A 26,724-nucleotide genomic window follows, 5' to 3' on the forward strand; every position below is an offset into this window, starting at 1 on the left:
TTCCTTTCTCCATCTCTTTAACCTTTAACATTTTCCTCCCATGCTCTCCCTTGTTCTTTCTCCATTCTTCCACTCTTTCATTCTGACACTTTCCCCTCTTCTCCTTTTCTCTCTGTTTTCCTTGTCCATCACACTTGTCCACAACACAATTCCACTCTCTTTCTCTCTCTCTCTCTCTCTCTCTCTCTCTCTCTCTCTTTTCGTTAGCTTTATTCTTTCTGTCTTACGCAAATACTATTACGCTCTTTTGCACTCTCTATCCTTCATACCCCCCCCCCCCCCCCCCCCAGCGCTGGACTCACACTGTGGGTATGAATAGGTATCTGTCTGCGTCTCTGTGCTCTGAATACTAACTCTGAGTGGGGGGGGGGGGGGGCGGGGGTCTGCCTCTCAGAGGGCCACGTGTGATAGGCTGAGTGTACACACAGTTGACCTCTGACCTCCAGCGAGTATGCACCCACACACTCAAACACACACACACACACTCTTACTGTACACACTTTTATGCTTACAGTACACTCTCTGCCACATACACAAACACACACACACACTGGCATTCAGAGCATCATGAGGACAAAATGTGACAATCAGAAAGTACAAGAACAAGCATTTCCATCAATCCAACAACCAGAAACTTTGCTGCTTACATATGATGCAGATAAGATGTAGATATATAGAGAGACAGACAGACAGACAGACAGATAGACAGATAGACAGCTGTAAGTAAGTTGTACTTACTTCAGGTTACATTCAGATAAAACAATTTAGGAAACGGAGATATATTTACTGTAAAACAGAATAAATTAGAAATAATAACCACAAATCTAAATCATGATCCAATTCCATTGCTATGTGTTGTGCAATCTATAGACATTCACATACTGATTTTAGAGACACTGTAAATTTTAAATTTACTGGATTCCAATATCAGTTATTTTTGGCCATTATACAAATTACACACATTCACACCCCAGTTTCTGCAAACATTTTAAGGGATATTATGTAACTTGTTCATGTACGGACTTCCAGTCACCCTGCAAATTAGAAAGATTCACATTGAGGGTTATATAAACATTTCAGGAGGTTTTTTTTGTGATTGATACATGTACTGGCTTCCAGTGACAACTTGTATTAGACACTGTGCAAAACAAACACACTCACATCACGGTTTCTAGGTGCAATTTTAGGGGCTTTATGCAAAATATAGGCAAGTTTGTGCAAATGTTGTGCACCCTTATGAAACCTGAGCTCTCAGATAACATTTAACCAAGGTCTCAGACTTAAATTAGGGCTATGGTTAGGTCCCACAGAATTAGAAACCTAAAAAATCCCTCAAAGAAGAACTGAAGCATTTTAGATGGATACTTAAAAGTTAAAAGTTAACAAGCTGTGATAATTGCTTACATATATATATATATATATATATATATATATATATATATATATATATATATATATATATATATATATATGTGTTACTAAGTAATGACCATGCGGTGTCGCCAAACATTTGCTTCAGTCCCTATTCATTTGTTGCATATTTTAAACTGTATAACTAATTAAATAAAAAGGTAATCTTACATAAAATATAAGTTAAAAATGTCAGCTATGTGTGTAACTTTTACAAATATATAATATGTTCATTTTTATATATTTATGTAATATCAGATAATTTAGATAATTTAATATTTATTTTCCTTTCAGACACGTCTGAAGTGGTCTGACATACCTTGACATTTCGAACATTTCACCTACCAAAATGCTTTTATTATTTATAAACTACTAAGCAAGCTTTAATTCAGCACAAGCTACTCCAAAGAGTTGTTTTTGGCAGTTCGTATTATTTTGTTTCTAAACTGAAAGCAGAAGCATTTCTGAATGGAGAAGGGACAAAATATTGTGTTTAATGGTACCAGTGTGCTGGAATGACCCTCCCTGCTAAGCCTAATATTTTTTATTCTTAAAACTGGGGTGTCGGGTGTCTTTTTTTGTGGGAGTTCTTCTGGCCTCGTCACGCGTCTATCCGTACTTACATCACGCGTACAGCCTCTAAAAGAGGATCCGGCTCAGTTTTACTAAATGCGAACGACTGGTGGAGCATTGGAGACTTCAGAAGAGGTGCAATCACCCATTCTCACCAGAAAGGGGCCCTAAATCCCAAACCATACGGACATCAGCTTTAATCAACTGCAACCACAGACTTTTCAAAAGGCAAATGTACATGTTAATTGAGTGTCCTTATAGTGCAGTGTTTTTTCTCATATATTGTCCCCATAAACCATATATACCAAACATTCACTCATACACACACACATTGTAGCACATACAGTAGTACATTCACACGCTAGGTGACATGTTAACAACAGCTCGTAAGAGGTGGAAGCTGGAGCTTTTGTGTTAAGGTTTACAAACTGCATTCGTCCACAAACTCTCTCTCTTTTCTCTTCCTCTCACTTTCTCTCCTCCCTCGACCCCTCTCTCCATCCCTCGCTCTGTCCTGTATGCACAAGAATCCTTTGTTTAGAGAGGAGATGAAAGGGACAAAAGCCACCATTGAAAAATACGACACTGTGTGTGAGCGAGAGAGAGGGAGAGAGAGAGAGAGAGAGAGAGAGAGAGAAAGAGAGAGAGAGAGAGAGAGAGGGGAAGAGAGCGTGAGGAAGAGAGAGGATGTGGAGAGATGGATTGAAAACGGATCAGTAGCAAAACACACTCATCAGTATTCTACAGTTGTGCATTCCAGCACTCTTCTCATTCCTGCCGACCCCGACAAAAACCCTTCATCAACCTCCACACAACCTCCGCTAAACCTCCTCATAACCTTTACACAACCTCGACTCCTCCTCCTCTTTCTCAGAGAACAGACACATAAAAAACTTCAGCAGATTTAAAGGAAACTAACCTGATAGACTTGTTGTTTAAATGTAAAATGTTTGTAATTTGAAGAATTTTAAACTTTTTTTTAAACCATTTTACTCTTTTTTGTTAGTTTGTCACCTGCTGTATCCGACACTGTCTCTGTAAAGCTAAAGGCCTGTACGTCAGTGCTAATGAAGAAGCTACTGAAGAATTCTGTATTTCTGGAGACAGAAATATCAGTGAGAGTCAATCTGAGTGGTTTTGTGTGAAAAGTTCAGTTTTGCCAAATTAGAATTGCTCATACTGGTAGAGATATGAACCACTGTCTAAAGTCACAAAAAAAGACAGATCTTATGATCAACACAAACAAATTCCTACAACTGCTTTTAGATATAATTCTTTAGAAACTATTTGGAAGTTCTAAAATAATATAAATAATATAAATATTAACATTAATATTAAAATAATAATAATATGGTAATAATCAAGAATTATATGCTATATATGTTCTTAAGACACTCACTCTTTTCATATTTACGCTATTTGTAACAGTTTTTTATAGTGAATATTTATAGTTCATGACAAATGATGTGACAACTGGGCAATGTGAACCAAAACAGAGAAAAAAACAGAATCAAACTTGTTTCAACATTTTTCAAACATTTTCTGTAAACAAGATCTAGAAGTCTAAGGATATTGTGAAGTTAAAAAAAACATATTTTTAAACTGCCTAGTGTTATTAGAAATGTTCTTATGTGGAATTTCAAGAATTTCAACCATTTTTAAAGGAATTATAATTATCTTAACTTTTTTTAAGAAGCACATCTAAGAAGAATTATGTATTAAGTCAGTTCTGTGCAGATTTACCATAATTTTGCCATCTCCGCCACATACAGAACAAAACTTTTATAATTATAAAGCATGTTTTGGCTGTTCATTTTTATTATATAGTCATTTTGTAAAGAAATGAAAGTTCATTTGTTTCTCTACAATTCACCATATTCCATCAAACCTGAATGACTATTTTATTTATATGTGTTCTATACTGTCATCCAAATCCTTTTTATATGACTTTACCCAGTGCACTAAACTATTGAATTAAACTACACTGTAACCTATAGAATTGCACTGAAACTTGTTTGTGGAGAAACATGTTTGTTGAGACATTTTCTAATAAATGCATTCAGCTACTTTAATTTGCAACTATTGCTGACACATATGTGCAAATGCACACACACACACAGCTTGTCTAGTCCCTGTAGAGAAGAAATGCCAATAGAATAGGACTGTCTGGAGCAAAGAGACATTAATCTACTAGAACCATGCCTAATGTCAGATCTGGGTTAGTGGAGTATAAAGTCCCCAGTCTTAAGATGTGGAGCAGTGGAACTGTGCTCTCTGGAATGATGGTGCTCCATTCAGCACTATTGAATGGGTTTGACAATGACTGCAAATCAAATCTTCAACAGCAATAGTCTCAGGAGAAACAGCTACTCCAACAAAAGCAAGATAAACTCTTTTTTAATACCCATGAAATAGAAAGTAACAATTAATCAACAATGGTTTTAATACCTTTGTCCATTTAATTCAAATTATCTTTCAGCATGGGAAGTGCACTTTACTAGTTTATATCTTTTGAACAAAAATTAAAACTTAAAAAGTTATTATTATTAAAAGATATTTATTAGAACAGGTGCTGTTTCTAAAATGCATTTTTATATTAAATAGGAACTAAATGTTAACGTCTAACGTGAGGCCAAAAAAAGCCCAGAAAAAGTGCAAAAAAGTGCAAAAGTACATGGTACTCAGTAAATGTAATTATTATTACCATCTGCTCCATAAACACAATCTACATTACTACAGTACATTACTTTGGAAAAGTTTAGCAACAGCAAACACCAGCAAAGTGTGTTGTGACTTAGATGTGATCTTATTGGCTATTTCTCCTCTATGTGTTTACTCTCATTGGACTACCCTTCACAGAGGCTTCACGCCATTGGACAAGTTAAATGCTGTCACTTCATTCAAGGGAAGGGGTGTTGATACTCCAAATTAACTTAGATTAGCATTACAAGAACAAAAAAGAAATTAAACTCCAAACAAATCTACAAAGTACAAATCCATCTGAGCAAGAGGTAAATATAAGACATAAATAGCACTAGTTAATAGCCTTTACATGATCACATTGCAGTTATAGAAGAAGATATTTTCATTATTCATTCAGAAATGTGAGAGAAAACTGTAACAAGCCAACTGGAGCTGTTTAACGGTGTGCAGCATATAATCCCAGTCATTAGGGTTATACGTATTAAATTATACTGGCATGCTGGTTACAGAAAAGCAGTATATATAGCAATAGCTTAGCTGCTTGATTAGTGATATTTACAATAAAAATATATAAAAATAGTAAAAGTAAAAGTAAAATATTAAAATAGTAAAAGTCACACATGTTTCCACAGTCCCAGTCTGGCTGTTTGATTGGATGATAGTAGAGTAATTGTAAGATGTAGTGATGGCGGGACTGTTTTGGCGGGGGCTTCTGAAAAGCAGCTTTCAAAACAACCAACGAGAGAAACGCTGACCAGCAGTGGACGAGCTCTCTCCCAATATATCACAAAAACTATCTTCATGATCTATTATCATTCTTACAGGTATTATAGTACGAAAACACAGTTCACGTTCATTATTAGAACGCTAGTTGAATATCAAATTTGAATACTTTAATTTATGATCTATCTATCTATCTGTCTATCTATCTATCTATCTATCTATCTATCTATCTATCTATCTATCTATCTATCTATCTATCTATCTATCTATCTATCAGACATATTTTAGTCATTGTCAGACATACATCTATGAGTATCTGATAACTATATAATGATATCAGATATCTGTCTGTAAGTTTTAGATGTCTGTCCATTAGTAGATATCTATATATCTACATATCTATCATTAAAAGACATCAATCTATTTATTTACTAAAATCATCCCTGTATAATAAAAAAAATCTCAATTTTTGTTGATTTTTCGATTACTACATCATTTCAACAAACCAACTGTCCCTCGTACTGTGTTAAAATTTCTTGATGTATTTATTAATAGAAATTCTCCAAAATAAACCGTTTTTACACTGACTTGCATTGAAAGTTAAGAAGGCTTTATCTCTTTCCTGTTTTGAAGACACTTGTTTTTCATTGGATAGTGCAATATATACATTTATCAATTGGTATCAAATATCTATCTGTATCCGTATCAGTATCAGACATCTATCTATCAGTTTCAGACATCTATCAATCTATCATTCAGCATCAGATATCTATCTGTCTATCAGTATCAGATATCTCCACTGAAGGCCTCCATTGGGGCTCACAGTCCAAATAGTGTTTACTGCTAATTATCCTCATTAGTGCTGCTTATTGTTACTGTTTATTTTATAATGCATTATTTTTATTATGCATTATTTACAAAAATACATCATGTAAGCAGTTTTACTGTCTCGTTCTGTGACATTTCAGCACATGCTCCTCTGGTCATACAGTGTACTGCATAAAAAAAAAAACTGTTTACAACTTGGATAAAAGTTCATTTAGAACCAGTTGTGTAAATAATAAAATTGCATAAATATGCTCTGCTTAATTTCTTACTTACCTTCTGATCAGGACTTCAGTGTGGCTTGTTTGAGAGCGTGATTTTTCGACTTCTACTCCGAGCAGTGAAGCTGGGGAAGCATAGAGGAGAAGTCAGGCCGAGAAGAGTGTCCGATCAGCGAGCTGGGACCCTGTCCTCATGTCCGCGGGGGGCTACAGTCTCTCCGCTCAGCTCTGAGCACCACTCTGTACATTGTTTCTTATCGAAAAGCAGGAAAGCAGGGAAAAAGTTCAGCCCCCCAAAGAGTTTCAGACTAACTTTACAGAAGTGTGAGCAGAGTGTCAGTACCAGTCTCGCTCTGATGGGTTATTATGTAAGGATGAGAGCAGTTCTCTCTCTCTTTTTCTCTCTCTCTCTCTCTCTCTCTCTCTCTCCTCAGGTGGTGGAAGTTTTCAGTAAGTTTGAGAGCAGTCCTGCTCCTCTGTCCTCAGCTCTGTCTTTCATGGCAGATGTAAATAAGTGTCCAGCTCTCTGTTTCTCCGCCTCAGTACCTCTTAATTCATGGATTCTCTTCTCCTCCCCCAGCTCTCTCTCTCTCTCTCTCTCTCTTTCTTTCTCTCTCTCTCTCACTGTGTGTGTGTGTAAATGGAGTCGTTGTTAGGGCTGCCAATTTGTAAACTTTCCATGTAAATGTAGACACAAGCTGAAATGCCACACTGTGAATCACTCTGATGTAGAATTCCAAAGCATTTCATAATGATAAATAAATGAATAAATAAATACATCAATAAAAAAGTGCCATTTGTTTGAAAATGTCAAATTTAAGCAATCAAACTGAGGGCTGAAACATGTGATTTCTGTTTTATTTTGTGTGTAATTTGCCCAGGAGTGCCCAAACCTTCGCTCATGACTATATACACTGACAGGCCAAATGTCTTGGGAAACAATACTTGTTACTGACCCATGGAAGCTAATGAACACCGCACTGACTTGTGGGATATGTGTTCGCTACCAGGGAAGGGGCCATCTTTGAGCAGGTAGTAAAATCTAAATATCTCAGTATCTGGTTAGACCAGGGGTGTCCAAACTTTTTTTGTTGGGGGCCAGAAGGAGAAATATATTTGAAGTCACGGGCCAAAGACTCTGTAATAAAACAAATAATGAAATATACCACTTTAAATAATACATTTTCCTGATTACTTTCGTTTACACACCATTTTACTTGACTTACTATCTTTATCTTTGACAGTGTTGTGTAAACTAAGATTTTTCAAATTGATGTTTCATTTCATGATGTCTCTTAATATAAAACTCCTTAATTACGGCAACTTTTAGACTCTTTTGCCCTTTTTCTGCGCTACAACTCAGCACTCTGCTTTTAGACTTTTGGCTCGTTTTTTTGCACTAGAAATGCGCACCCTCTCTGCTTTTAGACTCTTTGGCCCATTTTCTGCGCTACAACTGTGCACCCTCTCTGCTTTTAGACTCTTTGGCCCGTTTTTCTGAACTTTCATTCTAAAATACCTCGCGGGCCGCTCCAAAACAGGAAACAGGCTGCAAATGGCCCCCGGGCCGTAGTTTGGACACCCAAGTATAACACACCAGGTCGTCTACATTAATTCAACAAAAAATCCCCAAAACCCACCCCGCTCTCTGCTCCTTATCCTTTCAAGCATCTGCTGCTAAAGACTGGAAGACATCCAGAAAACATTACAATTAGAGACATTGATTTCAATTGATTAGTTTAAAAAAAACACATTAGGAATATATTTACTGATACCTGCAACTGTTTTGCTATTAACTGAGTTTTTTTTTCTTTTCCTCTTTCTCTTTCTCTGTCTTTTAATCCTCACCTCTTTTGATGTACCCTTCTCTCAGGTAGCTTCTGCTACTTGCCAGGCTGTAAATAAGTTGTATATAAGAATATGTTCTTAATGACTTGTCTGGTTAAATTAATGGTTAAATAAAAAAAAAAATATATATATATATATATATATGAGCGTGGGGTGTGATTTTTTTTCCAAAGTCAGTGTGTACACTTTTAATCGCTGATGGCTCATTCTCCTTACCTCCTTCCCAAAACCTCTAGGTTTTAACATTTATTTAACATAAATCTGATAGTATAATCCAACCTTTGTTACAAGATATTTCTTTTTTATTTTTGATTCTGACTCTGATTGTGCAGGGCAGGAATAAAACGCTAAAAAGTTATTGGATCAAAATATATTATTTATATTTATGTTCATGTTTTTAAATGTAAATCATTCGTTTTAAAGAGTTTTACACCTAATTTTTTATTTTTAAATTCAGCCTCAAACAGTCAAAACTGTAACTTATACACATTACACAGACCCTAGTCCAATCACTGTCTCATCTTTTATGAGACATCTTGTAACCTACATGTTATGGTGTAATCAAACTTATTTTAATTACAAGAAAATATTCCTGATTCTGGTTGTGAGGTGCAGAAATAAAAAACTAGAAAAAATGGAAAAAAGAATCAAACACATTTCAGGTTGGTCCTGTTTAGATGCCCAGTGGGCTGGCTCCTCTCTGTCTTCCATGTATAACAGGATCTGCTGAGTCTAGGCATATCAAGACCTGGGTCGATGATGGGGCCTATGCCAAATACTTTATCTATTGTTTGTAAATAACCTCTTTATAATATACATGTATATGTTCAACATTTAATATGATTGCTTCAGAAGTCGTAATAGTAGAAATACTGTATATATACTTTTAGCTACATACAGCCATATCTTAACCATATGTGTGCAGTGTATTTAATTATGTACATTTATGTGTATTCACCTTTAGGAGGACAAAACAATTAAACAGCTGCCATAAATTTTCTCAGGTTAGTTTCAACACATTAACTATCTTTTGTTATATTTAACCAGAACTCTATCTCAAGGTTTATGATGTTAGCCAACAAGCTAACCACAGCTAATGTTTAATTATGCTAACTACATCCTCAAGTTCCCTGCTCACTCACCTGAAAGATTTTTCCACTGTTCATTGGTAAATGTTAAATCTGCTGAAGCTGAATCTTATTTTGGAGCTGAGAGATGTTCTCATATTCATAGCTAGTTACCTGATAGCTTCCAAACTAACTCTCCTGAAAGAACAGAGCAATAGATGATGATCATTTCACTCAACTTTTGGGACAATTATTTTATCCAGAGGGGAATAGGCTCAGTTTAATGTGTATCGGTTAAATTTGGGGGTAATGAGGGTAAGTTTGAAAATAGAAAATTATTTCTATTTTAAAAAGTGAAGAAACATAAGTTTGATCTTTTTAGTTTTTTTTTTTACCTTTTACCAACAAAATTTCTATCATAAATCTAGTAGTATTATCCAACTTACTTTTGATCAAAGAAAATAAAGAAAATATTCCTTTTTTGATTCTGATTGTACTTTTTATTTTTATTATTATTATTTTAAAAACTATCATCTAGCACACCTGAATCAAGTAAATGATCCCTTTGTGCTGAATCAGGTAATTTAAAGATAGGAGAACACAAAATATGCACAGAATTAGATGCACACTGCTGACTTTTAGACCCACTCTAGAGCAAAGAACTTCACACAAGATCACACTTAAGATCGTGCCTTAGTCCTGATCACAAGTAAAGCTTATATGTAAAAGGTTTGAGGGATTTCCCTTTTACTAAGCCGTTAATGTTAGTGTATGAGGCCTGACCTTATTCTGTAAGGATTGTGTCATCACAAGGGGAACATCTGCCCCTTGACTCGAGGCTCAGTGTGCACCAAATTCCTCTCTTTAAAAAGCTGTTAGAAAAGCTGAGAACACACACACTGACTCAGCAACAGTTACAGTACTGCTCCACACGTGACTCACACATTCAGGAGACATTTTAACACAAACAACAATAACACTCTGACACTTGTACAGTTACATCTGTGTCCGCAGCAATGGGTCTGCCTTAAAGTTGCTGAATGTGTTTATTAGAGGAGGTGTCCACTAACATTTAGATAGATAGATAAGTGTTAATAAGTGATAATAAGTGTAGTACAATATGAGAGCACATTGAGGGATAAAACTATAACTCTAAACTATAAAATTCTAAACTGAGATATATATAAAAATATATACATAAATATATAAATACAAAAAAATATAGAAAGTGTGGAAGTAATCAGTCGTAGATATGAGGTAGTGCATTAAAAGAATAAATTAATTACTGGAGGTAACAGCAGATATGACAATATTAAACATAAACCTGTGCAAGTATTGTATTTAAGTTAGGTGTGTAGTGTAGTGCCCAGGGGTGCAAATGTACAGGATGTACAGTGAAAAGGTACAGGGTGTAGATGTGTAGGGTGTTTTCCAGTACAGATAGTGTACTTTGGGGGATATTAAATGTTGATTGAATGCCATTTTTAACAAGAGAACTTAATTGAGCAACTCATCTGCTGGGGTCCTGGGTTCAAGTCCCTTTGTGGGTGCAGTTTCTTTGTCTGCATGGGTTCCTCCGGAGACTTCGGTTTCCTCCCGCAGTCCATTTATCTGGAGATCAGATAAATGGATATTCTAAATTGCCCAGAAATATTGAATACTGATGTATGAGTGTGTGTGAATGTATGCCCAGATATGGATTGGCACTCTGTGCTGGGTCAGCCCATCAGTGCCCGATGCAGTCCTCCAGGTGGATGGTTGTTTTCGGTTGAGAGTACGCTGTGTGCGACTGGCTGCCGTTTCTCACCTGTGTTTATTGAATGTGTGTGAAATGTAATTGTAAACATCTTAGAGTGGCAGGAAGGCACTATATAAGTGTAGTTGTAAAATAAATAATGTGCATATTTTGCTTCTAGATTTCAGTACTGGCTTTCTTCAGTATCTAGCCTTAGATGTATCTCTAGTCTAGTCAAATGTTATATTTTGTATTTGGATCACAAAGCACACATATAAAAATCTGCTAAATGCTATAAAAAAACAACCCTTAATCAAGCAACACTGAGACAGTAATGAAAAAGCAAATCAAATCGAGAGGGGGTGCTTTTTCTGGGGGGTGCGGGGGTACTGTATTCGGTACAACGCCGCCATGTTTGTTTTCAGGAAAGAAGCATCGCTGACATTATCTTGTTCCGTGCTTAGGCATGATAGCATTCACACTGCATGCATACCGTGCTCGAGTCCAAGTGAACCGTGCTCTTGCCCACTACTTCAAGCAGGACAGGGCACGGTTTAGTGTGATCACACTAGTCAAACGAGCCGTGCTTTGCAAGGTAACGGACAAAACATACAAGGCATGGATTGCCAAGTATTAGTACACCCTTTACATGTTTACAGGAAGAATCAGTTGATACAACACCTGCAACACTTCACAGCTCAGTATTCTCATTGTTAACAGATCTTGTAACATTTACGCAAAGCCACAGACTGCAAGTGTGAAGTTTGGGACAGGGCCAGAAGTTTGGCCTTACAGACAGAAAGAGAAACGTGATTAAGCTGAGTTTGATGCTGGAGACACAAAAGAGCTCCCGGTGGTGAACTTTAAGAACTTTGGGGCTGACAGCAGAGGATGTGGGAATGAAGAGAGGGGATGGAGAGCTGGCTTTAGCAGGCAGGGATGAAAGGAGTGTTCAGAGGAGTGAGGGGATAAAAGGAGGAGTGAGAATCAAAGTAAAGGAGAGAAAAGCAGGTCAGAGTGACACTTGGCTTGACGTAACTCTGTTGGAAGAGGTCTTCCCCATTTCCCTCTCTCCTTCCCTCTCTTTGTTGACCTTTTTTTTAGGATCTGCACAGTGTTTGTGTTTCCGTTGGGTAGTCTTTTTTTTCTATTCGCTTTTAATGTAATGTGTATCTCTCTCTTAAACTTAAGGGGACTTCCTCTTAAATTTGAGGATGTTCTGGATTAATACTCTCCTTTAACAACCCACTCTCTCTCTCTCACACACACACACACACACAGGGGAACTTTCATTCAGGATTCTCCTCAGGCTGTGTGTGAATGAAAGACATAAAAAGACCCTCAAGACATTTATTTTCTGCTGACCAAGGCAGATAAATGTCCTCCGAACAGATGGTGAGTTTGTGTGTGTGTGTGTGTGTGTGTGCAAGTGAATGTGTTTTGGCGGGCACTCTCTCACGCCGGTGCCCACTTTCTGTCTCAGGGAGCACCTCGCCCAAGATTCATGCGGCTCGACTTCAATGAGCGTCTGAGACAGCCCTGCTTTATTGCTGTAATCAGACTACTAATTATGCCAAAGCCTGCAGTTCACTATTGTCTGTGCTGTGCTATTCCTTTTCAGTCCACACACCTCCCATTCACCCAGACTTCGTCCTTCCTGCACTATAAGCAGGGCTTTATAGAGCCTTTGCTGCGGAACCCTCAATGGTTTTGTGTTGAGGGTCTACAGGTGGACACATCTTGTGCTCAGACATAAGTAGAGCTGCCTAAACCCAGATTAGAACAGAAGGAACAAGTGTTTGTTCTTTATTGAAGTAACTACCAAAACTAAACTGAATAGAAACACAAGAAATCATTAAACTCATCACATTAGATCAGTATATGCAGCATACACAACAACCAATTATTGTATTTTTGTAAAACTATAGATTGCAATGCATATTGGGATGCCCTATGAAAACAGCTTGTACATAAAACTAACATTTGAAAGAGAAAAACCAGTGTCACGCCTCTTACACTACAATGACTACAATACCCAGAATGCACCACATACTGACATCACTCCTGCTCATGATCACATAAAACTGCACACGGCACAACTAGGAAGCCAATCACCTGAATATTGATTTCACCTGTTACACAAACAATGTATACACCCTTACTTCAATTACTCCTTTCTGAGTTTTTTATGGGATTTCCCATGCAAAAAGCATTTATCCCATTGCCTGTGTTAGCTCTCTCGTTTTTGATCTTGTTTTGTATTTAGCGACCCTGATTTTTGCCTTTCTTATGATATTGCCTTGTTGTGTATAACCCTTGGACTGATTCTCATATGTAGTATGCTTATTCCCTCTTGCTGCTGTTTACCGGTGTTGACCCTGATCATTTTAAATACTCTCTGTGCTCTGTGCTAGTCTTAGCCCTGTCCAGCCATTACATAAATTAAACACCAGGCAAAAACACACAAATCTACCACATGCAGAAGCTAATTTCCCAAATTTTACCCAAATATAAACTGGAAAAAGTAATTAATAGAATCTACTCAATACATTTTAAGCAACATTTTGTTAGTTTTGTGTTTTTTTCCCTTTGAGTAAAGTTCATCCCCTTTTTGGAGTACATATTAAACTTTAATTGAATTTAATGAATCCATTTGATCTTTGAGTAGCTCAGTAGACTAACTTGCTGACACCATGGCCTGAGGAACAAAGACTTTAAATCCTTGGTCATGCTGCTACAACATCAGCAGCCGGGCATTAGAAGAGAACGTTGGCATTACTAGGCAGCACGTTGGCTGCATTGGCAGCAGCTTTAGAAGAGCTAGTGGCAGACTACACAAGTATCAGAGGAGCCAAGTGCCCGGCCTTACCCTCTTAGTGTTGGGAGCTTTGTAAGTAAAAGGGGGAGTTATAGTGAGCGGGTGGACTAACTGGCTCAGCTAAATTGGGGGAAAAACACCAGGGGAAAATGTGGTTCTATTCTAATTTGTTTTATAGAAATAAAGTCAAGATTTGTCTGGGAAATCTTGGAGCTGATCAGGCCGGAGTATAGACATTGGTTGGACTCAAATCCACACTGTCCTATTAAAGTGTGGATTTTTTAGGTTTTGAGTATTGTAAACTAATGGAAAGGGAAATATCACGATAAGTTAAAGTATCACAGTACAAAATGAACTCCCACATGATCCCAGGCTCGGATTGCTTTCACACCTAGCGCAGACCCAGGATCAGTACTCTAGACCACTCCTAGGCTTGAAAGCACCTTTTACACTTGATCTTGCATAATGAATCCGCAGAGAAAGCGCACCTGGTTCAGGAAAAAGAGTTAGTGTCAAAAAGCCCTAAATATGACTAGAGCTCTGGATGAGACCAAATACAAATATGTTTGTTATATTTATGGTAACACTTTCTATGAATGTCAGCTATATAAGACTCTATAAACATACTAATAACACATTATAATGCATTCATAAGGCATTATAAACATGGCTATAAATATTTATAAAAAATTATAATTCATCATAGCCATGTTTATTATGCATCATGAACTGTGATTATAAATCATTAATAGCTTTAATAGCAAGAACCTCAGTCCCAGCTTGCAGACTCTATTATGACTAAAAAAGCTTCCAACTTATAAACACACCCTCAGTAATCTTATAAATATATATTTTTTATATGCTCATTAATTAACCTTGTCTTGAATATAATATTAGTTATTGTCAATTATCAGGTATTATAAAAGGTCTTTGTGCACTCTAAGTAAAGTGCCAGACTTTCACTGTGGGACTATATTATTAACGATAGAGTATATATTATTTTAACATATATATTATAAACACTGCTTATAATGTATTATGATCACAAGTTATAATGCTTAATAAACATGGCTATAATGGGTTATGCATTTTTATAAATATTTACAGCCATGTTTATAATGCCTTATGAATGCATTATAATATGTTATGAATGTGGTTATAGAGTCTAATATAGAGCGTAACCATATTTATTAATGAAACTGAGTCAATGTAAGAATTCCCTACAGTTACTCAGTTTAGTCCAGTCCCAAGTGTTCAATTCTCTTCCTCTTTTCAGTATGTAAAAAAGGCTGTCATTAGGAACAGGGCTTTTATAACTGGCAAGGTGTGGAAGTAAGACTTCACTGACAGGGTCTCTCCACTTGGGGGAAGCACTGATCCTAAAAAGGGATCAACAGAAAACATTTTGTTAGACATTCATACAGTTTGTGCTTAATTAGTTTCAGTGTGGTATTTCATGGATTCAACGCTTTTCTCTTTTTTACTTTTATTTTTCTTAAAAATGTTAATTAGTTATAATAGTCCTAATATGATCTACACCATATTGTATTAATACTAGTATTAAAACACTGATTATTTAGCGTTTCCTCCAACATCAAGGGTATTAAAGTACAGTTTATCCTGCTTTAGTTTGAGTTCACTGTCTCTAGGAAAGGCTTTCTGCTTAATTTTGAACATTGCTGTGAGGATTTGATTGCATTTAGCTATTCCAGCCTTTGTGAGGTCAGGCTGTTGAATAATCACCATCCCATCTCATCATCCTTATATCCCAACTCATCCCTCCTAAAAGTATTGTACGGAGTTCCATCATTCCAATGAACACAGTTCCATTGTACTTATAGCGCTCTTTTTCCCAAAGTCTGGAATTAGACATGGTGACAGTGGGTTCATACTTATCTGCTTCAGAGAGTCCTATTCTATCGGCAGTACTTTTCTACAGGGGCTAGCTAGGGAAGCTGTGGGTGTGCAATTTGATGTAGCCGAATCCTGCATTTATTATATAGGGTTTCCACAAAACATTAGGACATAGGTAGTGTGTACACTAAGAATAAAAATCTAATCTCACTGTGAGCGCTTATAAATGCAAGATTCACACTGGTAACCTCAACAGCACCACCTTGTGGACATTAAAGCTTTTGTTCCATTGTCCTGTTGTTGTGTTAGGAGCTAACACTTAATACATTTGGTGCAAGAGGCTAATGGATTAAAAGGTACATTTATCACTCCTAAATCTAGTCCTTCATGCTAATTTCTCCCAGAATTCGCCTCCTCATATTTTTTATATTGTGTTGAGCCTTTTAACTTCCCTTTAGGCAACAAATCTGGTGCAGATCTTGGAATTTTTGTCTTCTAACACTCCAAGTTCACTTAATGAAAGAATTTAGCTAGTAAGCTGAATCAGGTGGGTGTAATGAGGTGGAACGCTACACTGTGCAGTGTGTGGTCTAGAAGGAACCCACATTATCAGTGCTGGTATTTATCCTGCACTGCCAGGCCTAAAAACGTGATCATTCCATCCATTTGTCACATGTTCTAATACTAATGCTGTTCACATTACTCACACGTCACATCTTGTGACTCAAGCCAAGAACAAAGTAAAAATTGATTAAGTTTAAAAAAACTGGGAAAATTTGTGTTAAATCATGTTGATCTGTATTTTTATTCACTAGGGATTTGCCTAATATTGGGGTGGGGTGGGTGGTGATTATGCAATGTTCTGTTCTCACTAATGCCATCGACACTGAATGCAAAAAGATCCTCACAGAAATGTTCCAGAAGATTTCTTGGATACTTAAGACACTAACGTTAAGAAAAAAAAAAAAACTCTTTATAACAAGTTCACAAGAAGCAATCAAAAAGAGAAGGTGCAAGGGATACACTTCTAAGGATGATGAAGAAGAAGAGAATGGCTGGGGTCAAAAAACACAAGGACTGGACATTAGACCAGTGGAAATCTGTCCTTTGGTCTGATGAGGCCAAATTTGAATTTTTTGGTTCCAAACACCATGGGCCTTATTTAAGTGATCTATAGCACGCCAGTCAATTACGGATTGCACAGCTGGATTTAGGACATGTTGGTGTTTCTTTCATACTTTCAGGCACAAAAAACAATATTACACTTCTCAAAACGCGTGTACTAATTCTCTTAATTAATCATGGGTGTGTTTTGGGTGTAACATGAAATAAACAGTGTGCCAGTTGCCATTCCCTTTAAGGGGCAGGTGAGCTCTGACATTGGCGGGTTCGTATCTTAAAAGCGTTGTGCTTTGTGTGTCTCAGCAGAGGATACTGACCTGCGCGTTCACGTTGTGAAGATACACCAGCAGCTCATTTAAAGGAACAGCAATGGTATTTTATTCTTTATTCTGTTTATTGTTGAGTTAAACGTCAGGTTTGCGCTCTGCAGTGCGTCCGTGTGTGTGTGTGTGTGTGTGTGTGTGTTTAACGAGCAGGGATGTACACAGTGTGCTGGGCACACGTAAAAGAATGGAATCTGATGATTTACTGCTGTTGTCTAGGTTTATTTCAGTCAGCCACTTAAATAGAAACACGCCAGAAATGTACCTGAACACACCTCACTTCCAGACCACCACACCTATCAGTGTAGATTTTTTCCTAAATTCCGTGCCAGATGACCTGGCCTCCACAGTCAACTGATCTAAACCTAATTGAGATGGTTTGGGATGAGCAGGACTGCAGAATCAGGCAAAGCTGCCAACTCTTGTAGAGCACCTCCAGGAACTCCTTCAAGACTGTTGGAAAACCATTCCAGGTGACTCTCCCTCATGAAGCTGATTAGGAGAATGCCAAAAATGTGCAAATCTGTCATGTGCCTGCTTTGAATAATCTAAAATACAGCATATTTTGACTCAAAGTGTCATTTTAACTCTTTCAGTGTTAAATGGTGTTCAGTGTTGGAGTTATTTGACAGAGTTGAATGTTTTTGTATTAATCCCACAAATCTCAATAAATACTCGCCAACTCCACAGAGATTTAATTAAACTCCACCCAGTTAAACACGTTATTTGCATAATGGGTGTGTCCCCCAGATCCTAACTTACCATCAGTGTGAAATCTTGCGCACCAGGGCTACCTTCCATTGGGTATTGTGTTATATTTTGTTTAATGGTTGTTTGTCTAGTCAATATATTGTAGGCTATAAGAGCAAGTTACCACCCTTTGTACAGTAAATTGTGATAAAGTGTTGGTAATGCACTAAGAAATACAATGAAAAATTACACGCTAACCTGTCCTGAATAATAAAATAAATAATAAAAAGTCATATTAATCTTCTTTTCGTGTTGATTTAACTCCAAAGTGTGTGGACCTATATAAACCCTGAAAAAAAGAGTTAAAATCAACTCTGTGGAGTTGATTTAACACTTGCCTTTTTGCTGTGTGTGTCCAAACTTTTGACTGGTACTGTGCCTGCACCAAACATTAGCATTTTGATAGACACTCTTTTTGAAGAAGACTTGAAAGTTCAGTAGAACAAGGACAACTAGGTTCTCTGCCTTGTAAAATGTATTCTTTATCTAACACTTTTAATAAGTCTCTGCTTTTGCTTACAGTATGTATTTACATTTCCTCAGTGTATACAACATTAATGCCTAATGCAATTTATATCAAATGTGTGTAACTGCTGATAAAGCACCTAAAGCCCATTCAGTATAAAGTTCCAGGATATAGAGAGTCCAGAGTGTTTTGTCTGCAGCTGCTGATTATGACGCTTTGACACCAAGAGCTTTATGTTAGACTTTGTTAGACTCTTTTCTATCTTTTCACTCTCTTTCATCTTGATCACCTCTATCTCTTCCACGTGCAAACATACTGCAACAGCTTGTTTCACTAATGTGAGACAGCATGTTTCTCCATATAGCTCATCTAATTTTCAATTCCACGAGGTCCACACCGCCTCACACACTGCAGCCTTAATCATCACCAGCAGGTCTCGTGTGCTGCACTTGGCAAGGAAGACGCTCACACATAAATCAGTCTCACACCTTTTTTTGTGTGTGTGTGTGTGTGTGTGTGTGTGTGTGTTAAATTTACTATAATGGAAAGTGACTGCTATCTGATTAGGAGTCCCTCAAGGTTTACAACTAGTGTCTAGAGCATTTTAAAGGGCAATCCTAGTCAAAAGTTTGGACACTAAACTAATTAAGTTCAGTGTTTATTTATTATTTTGATATTTTCTGAATTGTAGATTAATACTAAAGTCAATTATCTATGGAGAAAAATGTTATTTAGTGAACAAAGCATTAAACAAATAAGAATATATTTCCAGGGGTGTTTCCTGGGTATGTATATTAATTGTTTGATTGATAACTATTCGATTTTCTTAAAAAAATTGATCATTTTATGGATTTACAAATGAACAAAGCATTCAGGATTTACGAATTGTTCATTATTGCTGATTTTATAAAGATCATAATATATAATAACCATGGAACAAATCTGAAAACACTGCTTTTAAAAGAAAATGTAAGTTAAAAACTCTATAAATATAAAAAAACAGTAATCAATAGCTCTTACTATGAACATGGCCCAGATATGTTTTCTTAGTGATTCTATCCTTTAATATCGTTAACAACACAGTAAAAAAAAACAATGCATATTATGCAACATTGCCATTCCCATTTACTTTTTTATACATTTCCCACTTTTGCTTCTGCTCCCTAAAACAAAATAATAAAAGGAAAATAAACTATTTTTAACAGGTGTACAATGCTCGTGAGAGGGGCATTGCATTGCCCATGCAAAAAAAAAATCTCTATTTACCTCTATTTACCTATTAAATCTCTATATACCATTAACAAGCTTAAAGTAGCTCCACACTTCATTGGCACGAAGTAGCATTCAACTAGCATTGTAAGCCTGTTGGGAGCATCGGCTAAAAGTGCTGTATTTTAAAAAGCTGAGGGTGAAGGAAGGTGGGCTATTCGACAAACGTTTGTACTTGTTATTATGTTTCACTTCCTAATATGATGAAACTGGCTCTCATCAGGAAATGAAGAGCAAGAGTTACCTCTGTTGTGCAGGATAAGGTTATCAGTATTTGGATTAAGCTCACTGAGTGCACTGAGCTGTGGAGCAGTGGAGCTGAGTTCTATGGAACGATGGTTGTTTCTCCATACAGTACTTTTGGGGTGAGTTTGGGAGTTGGGGATGAGCTGGGCTGCTTGTAAACCAATATACTGACCTCACAATGCTTTAGAGACAGACATTGGCGTAGGAACAGAAGGAATATGAGAACAGCTGCATAGACAGCTGGATTTGTCCCCCCCAAAAATGATATTGTTACTCCCAGCTCAGCTGTACTTTTAGTGCTGTGTAAATGGGAAATCTCTTAGCGCCAATCACAGAGCCGGTTTAGGGAGAAAGTTCCGCCTCTCAGTAGAAACAGCCAATCAGCTTGCTGGTTTTGCGGCGTGCAGAGGAGAGTCAGTGTGCTGGTGGGGGGAGCCTCTCCCTTGCTGTGAGATATAATTATATATAATATATATAATTATATAATAATTATAATTATATATATATATAATTATATTATTATATAATATATATATAATGTTCAACTTGCCCTGTACCTGATCAGCTAATCACTATTTCATTTTCAAACTTTACCTGTTTATTAATTTAGGATTGCAGGACTTACTGTGAGCTATAATGAACAAAAATTAATTTAGCTAACTAGTTTCCTATAAGCTGGATGTAGAGGATAGCCAGAATTTACTACAATACTTTATGTCGGTAATTTAAAGCAGTTTCTTAATCCTGATCACTGCCCTAAAACCGACGTCTGACGTTTATATTAATTTCTGCCAAAAATCTCTATGAAACGTAAAGTTACATTCTTTTTCAGAAAAGGACACCATCGTAAGAAGTGCTCTCAGTAGAAACAATTAAAAGAACAGGACCCTACATTACTAAGTTAAAAAAAAAAGAGTGAAGAAAATGTATAATAATAATAATAATAATAATAAAAATCTGTTATATTATTTCAAATATTAGGTGATAACTGATCAGTTTTTTTCATATGTATATAATTCATAATGTTTTCTAACAACAGTAAATGTAAGGTGGAGTAACATTGTTTAGATTGTAAAGTCACCTTTACTTGGATGTAACTAATAATAAACAGAATACAGAAAAAAAGGATTTATTTGTGATTAAAAATAATTCCACAAATGTTAGGACACTATAGGGTGGGCTCATATTAGCAAATGTTAATATGCTAATATCAAACCCGCTCCTACACTCTTGGAGACAGTTACTAAAAAGCAGGATAAACTCTTCTTTAAACCTTTGATTCAGAAGAAACAATAAATGAACAGGTGCAACCCTATATAGTGCAGCTATGAAAAATGACTTGCGTAACATTGCAGCAGGTCAAAACACTGAAGCCTTGACAGGAATGTGTGACAGCTGTTAAATCAATGTTCTCCTATGGGGCAGGATGAAACTAGTTGTTGTGAAAGAGGCGTTTGAGAGTGAGTTATTTGTTAACCCTGCAGACGGAGGCGTAGTGTCGTTAACTTTTGGTCTAGAAGAGATTTTCTTCTCCAAGGTACAGATGCCATAATCACAGCCTTCCCCCGAGCCGCCCACTTCACTCACCAATCATCAGAACTTACTAAAAAATGTTTCCTCCCCTTCTGTCTCCCTCCATCTGCCTCTCTTTGCTTTTCTTCGTCTGTCATACTTCTTCTTGACTCGTTTAGTGTGTTGACTGACTAGTATTCAGGCCATGGCCCACATTTCTGATTGAACATATCTAAACATTTGCTATTGTTTATCCTTAGAATATTGATAGTTTCTCACAAATTCATTATTGAAAAATCTGTAACTGGTGTTTGACAAATTAGCAATTAAGTGTAAATGTGCTTGTTCTATCTGATTTTTTATTTTTATATTCTATATTGATTTTAGACTGACTTTTTAACATAAATCTTGTGCTTCGGTTTAACTTCACTATTTATAATGCTTTTATAAGAAAAGTCTTTTTCTCACACTAGATAAATCTCCATTCAAATTACTTCACAACACAAATCCAAAGGAAAATGCAATTTCTATGTATTTTGCAAATGTTCTTGTGTGTCATTACATGAACTACAAAGAGAAATATAAAAAAAATACATATCCAGTATACCAGTTAAAAGTTTAGACACACCCTAAAATTCATGTTCTGCTTTGTAGATTAATACTAAAGTCGTCAACTATGAAGAAAAACCTATGGAATTGTTTACTAAACAACAAAGAAGCTCCTCATGTTTAGAGGAGTTTTGTACATCTTGGCTGGATTTTCTCAGTCAGTTTCAGGCTTTCAGGTAACAGCTGTGCTGAACTTGTAAAGAGTTAATTACTTGAATTTGAGAGCATCAGTTGTGAAGTTCTGAAGAGGTTAGCGTTACAGGTATACAGCGAATAATAGCACTATTTGAGTAATGTTCTAATCCATATTATGGCAACAACTACTCAACTAAGTACAGAAAAAATACTTTAAATGAAGGTCATTTAATCTGGAAAAAACTTCAAGAACTTTGAAAAGACCATCAAAAACATGATGATGAAACTGGCTCTCATCAGGACTGCCGCACAAACAGAAGACCAAGTGTTGCACAGGATAAGTTCATCAGAGTTGCATCCTCATCACAGCTGTGTAAAATTTTGAAGGCTACTTTGTATATTGCTTAAGAAGGAGATGAGTGAGTCTTACAGCCCACAATATTTATTTGGCTTTTGTAGCTGGTTTGTCACTTTGATGAAAATTATATTAACTGTAGGTTTCTGGAGTCATAGCGCCTAAAATGAGCTTATAGCCTAACTCTTTCCAGCTGTAAATGTAATCTCTGACGGATGCAGATCCTGAACTGGGATGCAGGTAAAGCCAGCATTCTTGATTCCACCACTGGAAAGACAGTAAAGTTATTTCAAAGGTTTAACCAACCAAATAACATCTTTTAGGTCCTATTGTGGCCACTTTCCACTGGTGGATAGTGTAGAGGATGGATGATGAATTGAGTATAGTGGTTGACACATGCAGCTCAGGCCTATTGTTATATTATATGTATTATACTCAGCAGCCGGGGTGTTGGCACCCTGAGCATTTTGAGCCAAGCATTTGGACCAGAATTAAGCCTAGAATAATTTATTTCTATATTTGTGAGATGTATTTAAGCAGGGGCATCACCAAACTGTGCAGGTCACTGACCTTCCTCACCCACATGGTAATGCATGGCCAGAATTATTGCACAACCAGTATTTTTTAAGTTGTAAGGGAAGATATACTGTAATGTAACATGCTTTACTGATAAGCAGCGTGTTTTTATGTATTATCAGCTGACATTTCTGGTGTAATTCTGTGTCTTCTTAGATTATCTCCAACCTGGGCAATCATCCTTATCTCTACATCTGCCTCTGCTTTCTCATCTTTTTGTCTTTCAGTCGCTCTGTCTTTTCTCATTTTACTGATGAGGGGGAGGGTTATGTAAAGAGACAGCAACTGGTAGCTTCTGGCGCATTGTCAGCATTCAATAGGTCCGTGGCAGACGAGACAGCAATGTGTCGCTCCTCTCGCCCCACCTCTCACCTTTGTGCAGATGGATTGTCACATGGGTAAGCTAATGTGGATTCGGCCAGGCTGTGGGAGGGGCAGTCACTTCAAAAATTCAGACCTGAGAAAAAACTGAAGCTTAAACTACTTACCATCTAGCAACACAAGTGATCCAATGGTCCAATTAGGTGACAGGTTGCTAGTTTGCTTTACCTGATTTCATGAGCTTTTTATAGGTTTAAATAAGTGTAGGTATGGTTAAAAAAAGCTATTTGCCAATTCACAGTCCTTTCTTTATGAAACAAAAGTTGGGATGGTGAAGCTTTTATCAATTTTGTGACATTGCCACTCCTTCTCATAATACTAAAAGACATTTTGACACTAAGAATTCCAAGGAATTAAGTGTTTCAGATGTTCCTAAGATGTGCTCTTTTCTCATTTTTAGTTTCAATGTTCTCCACACATTCTCTGTGGAAAACAGTTGAGGATTGCATGCATCTCCTGCTTATTTCCTGTTTTTATCTTTACATAGTTTTCCAAAAAAAGATCTGGAATCAGGACTTATTTGACCACACTACTCTTTCCACTGTTGGATGTTCCATCCCAGATAGCCGCTTCTGATGATGTTTAACATAGGATAGATGGATAGATGGATAAAATACAAGTCAGGTAATAAGATGTGAAGGTAAGCAGCATTTTATTTGCATTAAATTAAAATAAATATAATGAGTAAAAGTTTTTTCTAATGGTTGTATAAATGCAAACACTACAGTGTCTCAGCAGTGTTTAGTAGCTCTTTGGCTGTCCAATATCTGGACTGCTGGTTCACAGTTACATAATCTCTGTAAAGAGGCCAGTGCCCTGAGATTCAGCAGCTCAGACTTTCAACGGCCTGTTATCAGAAAAATTCTAGAAAGATAATGTGATCATCCAATATTATATATCTACAAAGCAAAAACAGGAGAGTTGAAATTTCAGAGTTAAACTTAAAGCTGAGAGTTGATTTTCACTCTCAAAGTGTAATTTTAACTCTTTCAGCGTTAAATGGTGTTCAGTGTTGGTGTTATTTGACAGAGTTGAATGTTTCAGTGTTATTTGCATAATGGGTGTGTCCCTCAGATCCTAACTTACCATCAGTGTGAAATCTTGCGCACCAAGGCTACCTTCCATTGGGTATTGTGTTATATTTTGTTTAATGGTTGTTTGTCTAGCCAGTATATTGTAGGCTATAAGAGCAAGTTACCACCCTTTGTACAGTAAATTGTGATAAAGTGTTGGTAATGCACTAAGAAATACAATGGAAAATTACATGCTAACCTGTCCTGAAAAATAATTAAATAATAAAAACTCATTTATTTACTAATCTTTTTCTCATTTAAAAGTCTTTCCAGTGTTAGTGTAACAATTTAGGAAGTTAAATAAATTCAAATGTGAGTTAAAAATAAACTCTGGCAAGGTGTTAAATGTTTAACTATTTTGAAAGTGTTGATTTAACTCCTGAAAAAGAGTTAAAATTAACTCTGTTGGAGTTAATTTAACACTTGCTGTTTTGCTGTGTACATACTCCAAACGGTGTAAAATTAACACTTTAGGTGTCGCTTTAACACTAATGAACAACACTAGCATAAGTAAATAGTACACTGCACAGTGTCATAATAACACTAAACATTTAATACTGCTATCAGTGTATTTTTTACTCTCTGTCGAGTGGGACCACATATGCTCCAAAGGAGTGTTAAAGTTAACTCTTTAGGTGTTGATCCAGCACTGCTAATTGTACTATGTATATATATATATATATAGGGTTTTAGACAGATTGTGTACAAATAGAGAAAAAATCAAGGGTCATGCATTAAGACAATGACCCTAGGCATACAAGTGCTTCTACCAAAAAATGATTGAAGAATAAAAAAAGTTCTAAAATCTCTCTTTAGCACTCTCTGGATGGGACTAGTTTCTCAGGGGGTCCCGGGGTAATTTCCTCTTCTATGAGTGGCTCCTCTGTGATTTTAATTTTTTTTTGTGTCTAGAATGGCCATGTACGTATTTTTCTCAGAGAACGTCTGTGACCCTGTGGTAAAGTTAGTCCAGTCCGGTTCCACAACTCTGAGTTTCAAGTTATTTGAGTTATTTTTCCACTGCTACCCACCATAATTACACTTTAGACGCACGTTTCCACTAAGATCCGAGAAAGCCTCCATTTCTTTCCAGATGCAAGAGTTTTATCACTGAGTAGAATTTTGGAATATTTTTCACAGACGTTGATCAATGTTTAGAAATATCAATGAGTTACTGGAAATATTTGTTGTTCCAGAACAAGAAGGTTACAACAGATTGGGTTTTCCTCAAAAATAAATAATAAGTTTAATATTTTTGTCTTATCTGTTTGATTTGGTACATCTAATGGAGTTTTAGATCAGATTCATGTACAAACCTAGAAAATTCTAGAGGGTTCACAAACTCAGATCAAACTGCTGTTGGCTTTTCTGTCTGAGTAAACATGACCGGAGGATATCAGTGTGTTGCTTAGCCTCAGATTAAACACAGAGATAAGTGCTCAGACAAACACAGGAGGTCTTTATCAACCTGCAGACACCTGCCGACTCATTGCATAACATTACAAAAAATGACATTTTCAACCACTTGTCTTCTGAATACAGAATAGATAAAGACATACTTTACACATTAATAAGTGCACTACACCTCTACAGGTTAAATAACTGCCTTCAAACTAGGAACCATGTCTACAGTGATCTGTTTTTAATACTTCACACTCATTTAGAATGGTCTATTACGGTCACCGTGCCCAATGGCAAACATCAGCTGGATGGTAGGTTGAGGTGTAGCCACCAGTATTGGGCTGTGGACCAGAATCTTCTTTAGTGATGGAGCACTAAAAGAGTAAATGGTTTGATTGGTTTCATCTTAAACACACAGAAAAAATGAAACATAGAACACATGTCTGGCATTAGCAATGAGATAATTTTATGAAAAAAAAACATGAACTGATTTAGAATGTGATGGCAGCAACACATCTAAAAAAAACATTCGGGCTATCTGCCATTATGTAGTGTTCTTTTTTTATTTTTTGATGGATTCTATCTGCTCAACAATCCAGGTTCTTCTTTGCTGCATTCTTTGTTTAATAATGCGCCAAATGTTTCCTCTTGGTGAAAGGTCAGGTTTAGCACCTGGAATCTTCTTCTGCAATACTGCCATACTGCTATGATGGATGCAATATGTGGTTT

At 36.6% G+C, this 26,724-nt stretch overlaps 1 protein-coding gene across 1 annotated transcript in view; it reads right to left on the reverse strand.

Moving 5' to 3' along the window:
- The window catches only part of kcnj10a (potassium inwardly rectifying channel subfamily J member 10a), a 33,982-nt gene extending 26,977 nt beyond the window's left edge, over window positions 1-7,005 (reverse strand). Inside the window, exon 1 of the mRNA XM_007236099.4 lies at window positions 6,511-7,005. The gene's annotated coding sequence lies outside the window, so the exon portion shown is untranslated. The remainder of the gene's footprint in view (window positions 1-6,510) is intronic.
- Between the last annotated feature and the right edge of the window lie 19,719 nt (window positions 7,006-26,724).

The sequence above is a fragment of the Astyanax mexicanus genome, chromosome 8 (assembly GCF_023375975.1).
Source record: "Astyanax mexicanus isolate ESR-SI-001 chromosome 8, AstMex3_surface, whole genome shotgun sequence".
In the NCBI taxonomy this organism is placed as follows: Eukaryota; Metazoa; Chordata; class Actinopteri; order Characiformes; family Acestrorhamphidae; genus Astyanax; species Astyanax mexicanus.